Below are 8259 nucleotides of genomic sequence, written 5' to 3'. Positions count from 1 at the left end.
ATATATATACGTATATACGAGTATATAAAATAAATAAAACTAAATATGTTATATCTTATTATAAACTTTATTAATCATTGTTGCAACGTTGTTTGAATAGTTCCATAAAAATATATATTATTTCTAAAAAAATAACTACTCACAGCCTCATCAACGGTCTAATATGAAACTTATATTTACGTCTTAAAAAAAATAATTTTCCACAGTTTCATAAACAATCTAAGGAAACTTATTTCTAAAAAAAAAATAATTATACACAACCATCCAATAATTACAAACCAAAAAACACGTGCACGTATACATACATGAAAGTAAAACTAACAGGAGCTATTGTTATCGCGAGTATACAGTCAACATTATCATCTTTAGAATAATAACAGCTGCGGTATGTAGAAAACTGTAAGCTGTAGTCGAATCAATTAATCACAGTCGATAATGTGAGGCAATAATGAAGTAGTAGCAGATTAAAAATGTTGATTTACTTATATGTTACTCTTTATGTTATTTATGTGCCTTATTAATATAAAATAAAAGAATTCTTTATCACGAATACAAGTTTACCAAGCTAAGCGGAAGTAAGTCACATGTCGAATCATGAATTAATCAACTCGCGTTATCACGCAGACTATCGCCGATAAGACGTGTTTTGGATTTTCATCGTAAAAACATTGCAACCTTAATTCCTTATGAATGATAGCGGACTTCAATATTTTTAATAGATAAGAATATTGATGAAAATTAATATTTTAAAATAATGTACGATTCGAATTTAGATCGATAAGAATATATCTAATTAAATGAGAAAAATCCTACATTCGGTCGAACGGGTCTTAGTGCTGAAATATTTTTTGTGTGAATTTATATACATATTCGATTTTGCAGAATCTCTCATTTAATTTGATATTATTAATCAAAATAAATACTCCATCGGTCGATGTATAATCGAGCTATAATTTTTCTTAATTACACTCTCCTGCAAAAAAACATTTTATATTGTATAAAAAAATTATACTGTTACTGTTATTATTATTGTATATGTACACCAATGAAACAAATTCCCTGCTTTAACAACGCAAAATATTTTCTTATATTATTTCTTATATAATTTTTGTGTTTTTAGATATCTTGCGTTGTTAAAGCAGGGAATTTATTTTATCGGAGCACAGTTATATCCAAAAGTTAGGTTTTATTGATGAACTTTTTTTGTTAATAACTTTTTAACGAATTACGAGCGACGGTTAAAACCTGTTGGAGGTCAATTAGGGTCATGACCTTGATAACATACGCCAAGATCAAGGTCATTGAGGCTGGGTCCTTTTTTGTCTATATTAACCTTTTTAAAAGTTATTTCTTTCAATATTAGGTATTAAACTTAATTCCTGTCGTTTTTCGTCTACAAAATTGATTTGTTTCGAAGGGAAATACCTTAATCAAAGTATTATTAATATAGTGTTATTAATTAGTAATAAAGTAGAAAATGGAGGAAATTACTTTGATTAAGGTATTCATTCATCTTCCCTTCGAAACAAATCAATTTTGGAGACGAAAAACGGCAGGAATTAAGTTTAACACCTACATAATGCATAATAATAAATTACTTTTTAAAAGCGACTTTCTCAATCTCAGTTTTAAATTAGTTATCATTACCGCAATAAAAAACTCATTACCAAATCATTATAAAAAGTAACGACAAAAGTAACTTACTATCCCTCTGGTAACATATACTATGTGTACTTTTTACACGCTACCTTCATAAATCTAATGTAATAAGCTAATAACTATACTTGAATTAGATATAACATTATCTGTTTTTAAACATTTATGTAAAATGTCGTTAGTTGTAATAGTTGAATATGACAAATCTGTCGCATTGTCAGATAATTTATAAATTCCTACTACCGTTGAATCACACGGAGAAGTAAGAAATGGTTCTATAGAAAGATGTTCTTTTACTTTAAAAAATAGAATATTATTTTTTAAGGAAATATAATTCACTGTAGCAATTGTATTTTTTGAGAGAATACAACAATTATCGGAATTTTTAGACGACAAGTAAATCCATCAAATTCGATTCTCTTCACTATCGTCTTGTTTTTATTGTAATGAATTATCGGATAATCTTTTGAAAAATTTGAGAAGCCTCTTTCTATGTTTCTCTTTTCTATAATTCTGTTAGCTATTTGTTGTATAGGTTTGCTAACTTTTAATGATATTTTTTATTGTATAAAAATAGTTCTTAAATTTAAAAGCAGAATAAGAATCGATTATTCCAAACTGTTTAACATCTTCACATACATGTTGTAAATTATGCATATTGTGTGATAAATATTGATCTCCGTAATATTCACGGAACTTTCGAATAAAATATTCAAAAAGAGATTGTGCGTAACCAAGCAAATAATTAAATTATTTATCCGATATAATTCTTACAGCAACACATAAACAGGTAAAATGTCTGTATAATTTGTTAGATAGTACATTTTTTGTTACAATTACTCCTGTTACAGTGTAAAAAATTTATGTTCAGTTGCTTTCCAATTCGAGATTCAACAAATCTCTTGGACGACGTATAAATTCTAGACATATATACATTTTCAATTTGTTATTACGTTGTTGTGGGCTTCATCTAATAAAACGGCAGTCAATCGAATATTTTTCATGCCTTTAATCCAAAATCGAAGCATTGTTTTAGTAATACCAAGAAAAATAAGGTGCGTAATACAATCTAATGGCACTTGTGAAACCATTCCAATATTTAAACTCTCTATGATAGTTGGTTAAGTCAAATATTTTCCAATGTAATGTTCTTCATGTTGTCTATTTTTAAATGTATAATCTGTCCTTAAGGCTGAATTTTGTTCTAAAAAACGACTCTATTTTTAATGAATTCACCTTCTTGTATTCACTTAGTGCAACTAAAATAACCAGTGTGACCTTTAATACCACAAATGAATGACTTTGCTGGAGCATCACAAATGATGGCATTTAATTTAACATGAATAATCACTTCATTAATATTCAAACCAGTATCAAGAATAAGTTTTGCTTCTTTGCTACAAATGGATTTAGAAAAACATCGACATCGTTAGATTTTGAATTACCATGATAATGTCTATAACAAATGATTCGGTGTAAAAATCTGCAACTATAGCACCTAAGATCGGCCAAAATTGATTACCTGAACTTTTTGATATAGGTAAACCGTCGATATTAATATTTATTTTTAATTCTGCTACATATATTTGGAAATGTATTTTAATCGAATGTCTTAAAGCTTCTGCAAGTCCAAAGCGAACATATTTTTCGTCAGCTATTTGTATTATAGCGACGGTTCGGTATAGTATGGTATATGGTATAGCCCGTTATGGCGAGAGTGTTGTGTGTGTAGTCACCAATGTGCGTGTTCTGATACGGAGGCAGCTGGCCGTCGCTGTCGGTCTCTACTGTCTACCGTGCGCTAGGACTTGGCTCGGGAAGCGGTGTGCAGAGACAAGATTTGAGTGACGAGTCTCGAGATGTATCTATATACAGCTATATTTACACTTTCGTATTTACAAGGAGGTAGCCCTGAAAAGGGCCGATTGAGTTGCTTTGTGGTGGCCCTGAAAAGGGCCGTTTGGTCCGGTGTTAACTTCGCGATAGCTAATGCTCGGCGTGCAACGCGTCCACTTCAGTGGAGGACCGATGACGTTGTTGTTCTCGTCGTGGGCCGGAGTGACGCGCGTCCGTAGAGCCGGAGGTGTTCCTGGCGGCGTCCGCAGTGATGGCGGCAGAGGACCAATAGGCGGCGGCGTGCTCCAGTCCGCTGCGCACGTCTGCGTACCGGTCGTTATCATTTCCGGCGTTATTGGAAGGCCGGACATAGGCGGTATCGGCGGTAGCGGTGAGATTTCCGGCGGTACCTCAATCAGGCTCGGCGAGGGCTGTCGTCGTCGTCGGCTGTCCCAGAGGCTGAGCCGTGCTCCTAGAGGCCGCGTCTGCTGCTGGCGCCTCGGCGAGATGATGAGCGGGTGGAGCGGCTCCACGGGAGCCTCCACTGCCCTGGAGAGAGCAGACCTCTGCTGTTGGTGGTCTCGGCCGGCTGCTCCTCTGCTACCGCTGCTGAGCTGCTGCTGTTGGCTGTTGACTGCGCCTCTGCTCCTGCAGCTGGTTGGTACCCTGGTAGGCCTGGTCAGCTGCCTGGGATGGGCTGCTCATTAGTCCTGGTCGGGATACCGTGAGCCTCAGCGACGATCCTCCATTCCGCGGGCCTTATATTGCCCGCCGGAGATTTCTTATCTGCTAGCGCGCGGTATTCGCGCCAGCCCCCTAGAGAGTTGTGCCGCGATACTCTCGTTTCGCGTGTCGCGGGACGCCCGCACGCACGCTGCGTGTCTGCTGGGTCTTCATTCTGGTGGCGCTTACTAGCCGCGACAGTATTATTTTTGATAATGTGTTACGTAGCGTTTTCATTAAATTTTTACAATCAAATGGAATGTTTAAATTGTATCTTAACAAAATTTGTAGTATACTATTCACAGCACTTTGACAAATTTTGTATTCCCAAAATCGTAAATTATCGTGTAAAGAATTTTCAATATACAGGGTGTCCTATTTTAAATGATCCAGCCAAATATCTCGAAAACTAAACCCAGTAGACAAAAATGTTTCAGACAAAAGTTGTTTGACTCGAAGGGGGACATAAGATGGTGCCATCGATTTGACCTTGGATAGTCCTCTGAAGGTCACGTGAAGGTCACCTTTAATTTTTTAAATGGAACCCCTTATTTCTCATTGCACAATCTTACAGCTCATCTCGAGAGCTTTCCAAAATACTATAGTTAAGTTATTTTTCGTTAAGTACTAGTTAAGTTATAAAGCAAGATCGGGACTGATCTGGCCGACTAAAGCAAGATCGGGGCTGATCTGGCCGATTAAAGCAAAATCGAGACTGATCCGACCGATTAAAGCAAGATCGGAGCTGATCCGGCTGACTAAAGCAAGATCGGGGCTGATCCGGCCGATTAAAGCAAGATCGGGGCTGCTCCGGCCAACTAAAGCAAGATCGGGGCTGATCCGGCCGACTAAAGCAAGATCGGGGCTGATCCGGCCGACTAAAGCAAGATCGGGGCTGATCCGGCCGACTAAAGCAAGATCGGGGCTGATCCGGCCGATTAAAGCAAGATCGGGGCTGCTCCGGCCATCTAAAGCAAGATCGGGGCTGATCCGGCCGACTAAAGCAAGATCGGGGCTGATCCGGCCGACTAAAGCAAGATCGGGGCTGATCCGGCCGACTAAAGCAAGATCGGGGCTGATCCGGCCGATTAAAGCAAGGTGGGGACTGATCCGATCGATTCATATCAGAATCTAGTTTTCATGTGAAATGATTATGATCTTAATAAGTGTTCGAATATCTGTCCATTATTATCCACACATAATTGAACTCGACATTCAAAACTGTCAACTGTCGATAAAAGTATATTTCTTGGAATGCTACGGCAGGCAAGAGTTATACGCTCCATCATACTATTCTCCATTATAGTATTCTCTCTTGTTGTCAGTATTTTTGAATATACTACGTTTTTCAAGTATCCCCATAAAAAGAAACCTAGACTTGACAAGTCTGGAGATCTAGGACATCATGACATTGGTCCACCGCGTCCTATCCATCTACCTGGGAATGTGAGATCTAAATGGTTTCTAACTCTTCTACTCCAGTGTGCAGGCGCACCATCCTGTTGAAAGAACATGCGTTGTCTTGTATCCATATCGATATCTTCAATCAACGCCGGCAATCTTTGTTGTAAAAAGTGTAAATAATTATTACCATTAATATTTTCGTCAAAGAAATAAGGGCCGATAAGATTTCCATTTAATATGCCACACCATACAATGAGGCTCCAGCAATGTTGATGATTATCTTCTCTATACCAACGTGGGTTTTCAACAGATCAATAATGAGAATTATGTTGATTTAATTGTCCAGTGTTGTGAAAAGTTGCTTCGTCACTAAATAAAACAAATCTGAAAAATGTTCGATCACGATTTAACATTATTTGTGCCCACCTACAAAATTCTAGTCTTTGTTGAAAATCGTTGAGTGTTAATTGTTGTGTCAAAGTGATATGGATAAAGGATGGAAGTTATGAGTGATCAAGATTCTGTGACTTGTTGATTTCGGAATACCTAATTCTCTTTCGATTTGCCTCGTTGACACGCGTGGATTAATAGCTATCATTCCCAATACGGCAAGTACTGTTGGATCATCCCTTTTTGGTACGTTAATATGACGTCTTTGTCGTTTTTGACGTTGACGTTGTCGTTGACGCAATACAAGTCTGGAAATCGTACAATGATTTGGATGTCGTCTATGAGGAAATCGATTACGGTACAATACCGCTGCTTGTCGATAATTATTATGACAATCTCCAGAACAATATCAATAATTTCGTTCAAAGTATAATCCTGTAATTTGCGTACATTAAGTTACAAGATAAAGTAAGAGCCGATAGATTTATTATTCTGGTTGATATTGGACGATTAAGACAAATTTACGCATTTACGGATCATTCTTTGCCATCAGCCATTATGGATCAATCCCGGTTTGATGGACCGATTAAGATAGAAAATGTTGCGTGAGTATAAAGTTCAGCGCTCGGAATCAGTTGCCCTTTTCGGCCAGATTTCTGAGGAGACGCCTACTGTCCCCCCACTATCGCTCCAGACTCTACGTCCGAGTCGCCGATCGCGCGCGTAACGCTGAGCCTCAGGAGCGTCCGTGACAAATACATTAGGCCCGTATCTTCCATGAAATTTTTAATTATTTAGCACAACTTTTTTTGCTAAATAATTATTACATTTACAAATAATAACTTTTATATTTATGAATTTAACGTACAAAAATTTATTATTAAAATATTAAATTGTGTAAAGTAATTACACAGTGATAATCATAGCACGTACAACCATTTACTTTATTAGGAACCCTATTTCTTATAATTCATAAAGAAATAAATAACATACACACACACACACATCATTTTTAGAAATATTAATATTTATTCCCTAAAGTTTAGATGATATTTATTCTTTTTCACTGTTATAACTTAACTAGTACTTAACGAAAAGTAACTTAATTATAGTGTTTTGGAAAGCTCTCGAGATGAGCTGTAAGAATGTGCAATAAGAAATAAGAGGTTCCATTTAAAAAATTAAAGGTGACCTTCAGAGGACTATCCAAGGTCAAATCGATGGCACCATCTTATGTCCCCTTTCGAGTCAAATAACTTTTGTTTGAAACATTTTTGTCTACTGGGTTTAGTTTTCGAGATATTTGGCTGGATCATTTAAAATGGGACACCCTGTATAAAATGTCTTTTGATAATAAATTGTATTTATTATCAAATTAATCAATATTAGGAAATCAGTATTAGTAGTATCTATTTTATGTTTTCATTGTAATTGGAACTTATATCCGAATTACAAGTATTAATACTTGTACTGTCATTTTCTGAATTAAAATTATTAATACTTGTATTGCTACTTTCTAAATTAAAATTATTAATAAATGTATTATTAATATTATCTATTTCCTCTGTGCATTTGTTGCACGATGCGCGGGCCGCGAGGCGCGCCGCGCCGTTCGAGCTTAGAGGCTCTCCTGCTAGGCCATCCCCGCTTCTCGCGGCCCGCGCGCCGTTCGCTCGGTGGGCCGTACTTTCGGCAATAGTAGGTCGGGCGGACGCGCGTATTCGGCTATCTTTAAACGTTAATATCTCGTTAACTATTGCTGACACCGCAAAATGGTACAGGACTTTTCGACTCAGTGTAATCTGTTCTATCCACGCACGAAACATTTGTCGGTAATTTTCAGACACCCTGTATATGACACTTATCGATATCATACGATAGAATATTCTGAAATAAAAAATAAATATTATTATAAAATTAAAACAATACAAAATAGGGCTAAGAACTAACTCAGATTAACATTTGAGTAACAATATTATTGTAAGCAATCTTCCACATACAGCAAACTTCCACAGACCCCTATTAGGTCTTCTTTAATGTTAAAAAATAAATTTAAATGTTACTGGTAACTACGTAAGATGTTCAATATATTAATTGGGCGCATAATTATTCGCATGATTGTACTACAAATTATGGCATAAAAACGGCCTAGATTCACTTGGCTTCGTCAGAACTTGTACCTCGTATGTTCTAGATGTCACAATTCATGGGCAGTCTAAAGCCGGCGGCATACGATGCTTGTTTTCCTAC

The sequence above is a fragment of the Trachymyrmex cornetzi genome, unplaced genomic scaffold, assembly GCF_001594075.2.
Source record: "Trachymyrmex cornetzi isolate Tcor2-1 unplaced genomic scaffold, Tcor1.1 scaffold718, whole genome shotgun sequence".
NCBI lineage: Eukaryota > Metazoa > Arthropoda > Insecta > Hymenoptera > Formicidae > Trachymyrmex > Trachymyrmex cornetzi.
The sequence above is the reverse complement of the archived record's forward strand: the minus strand, read 5'-3'. Positions refer to the sequence as shown.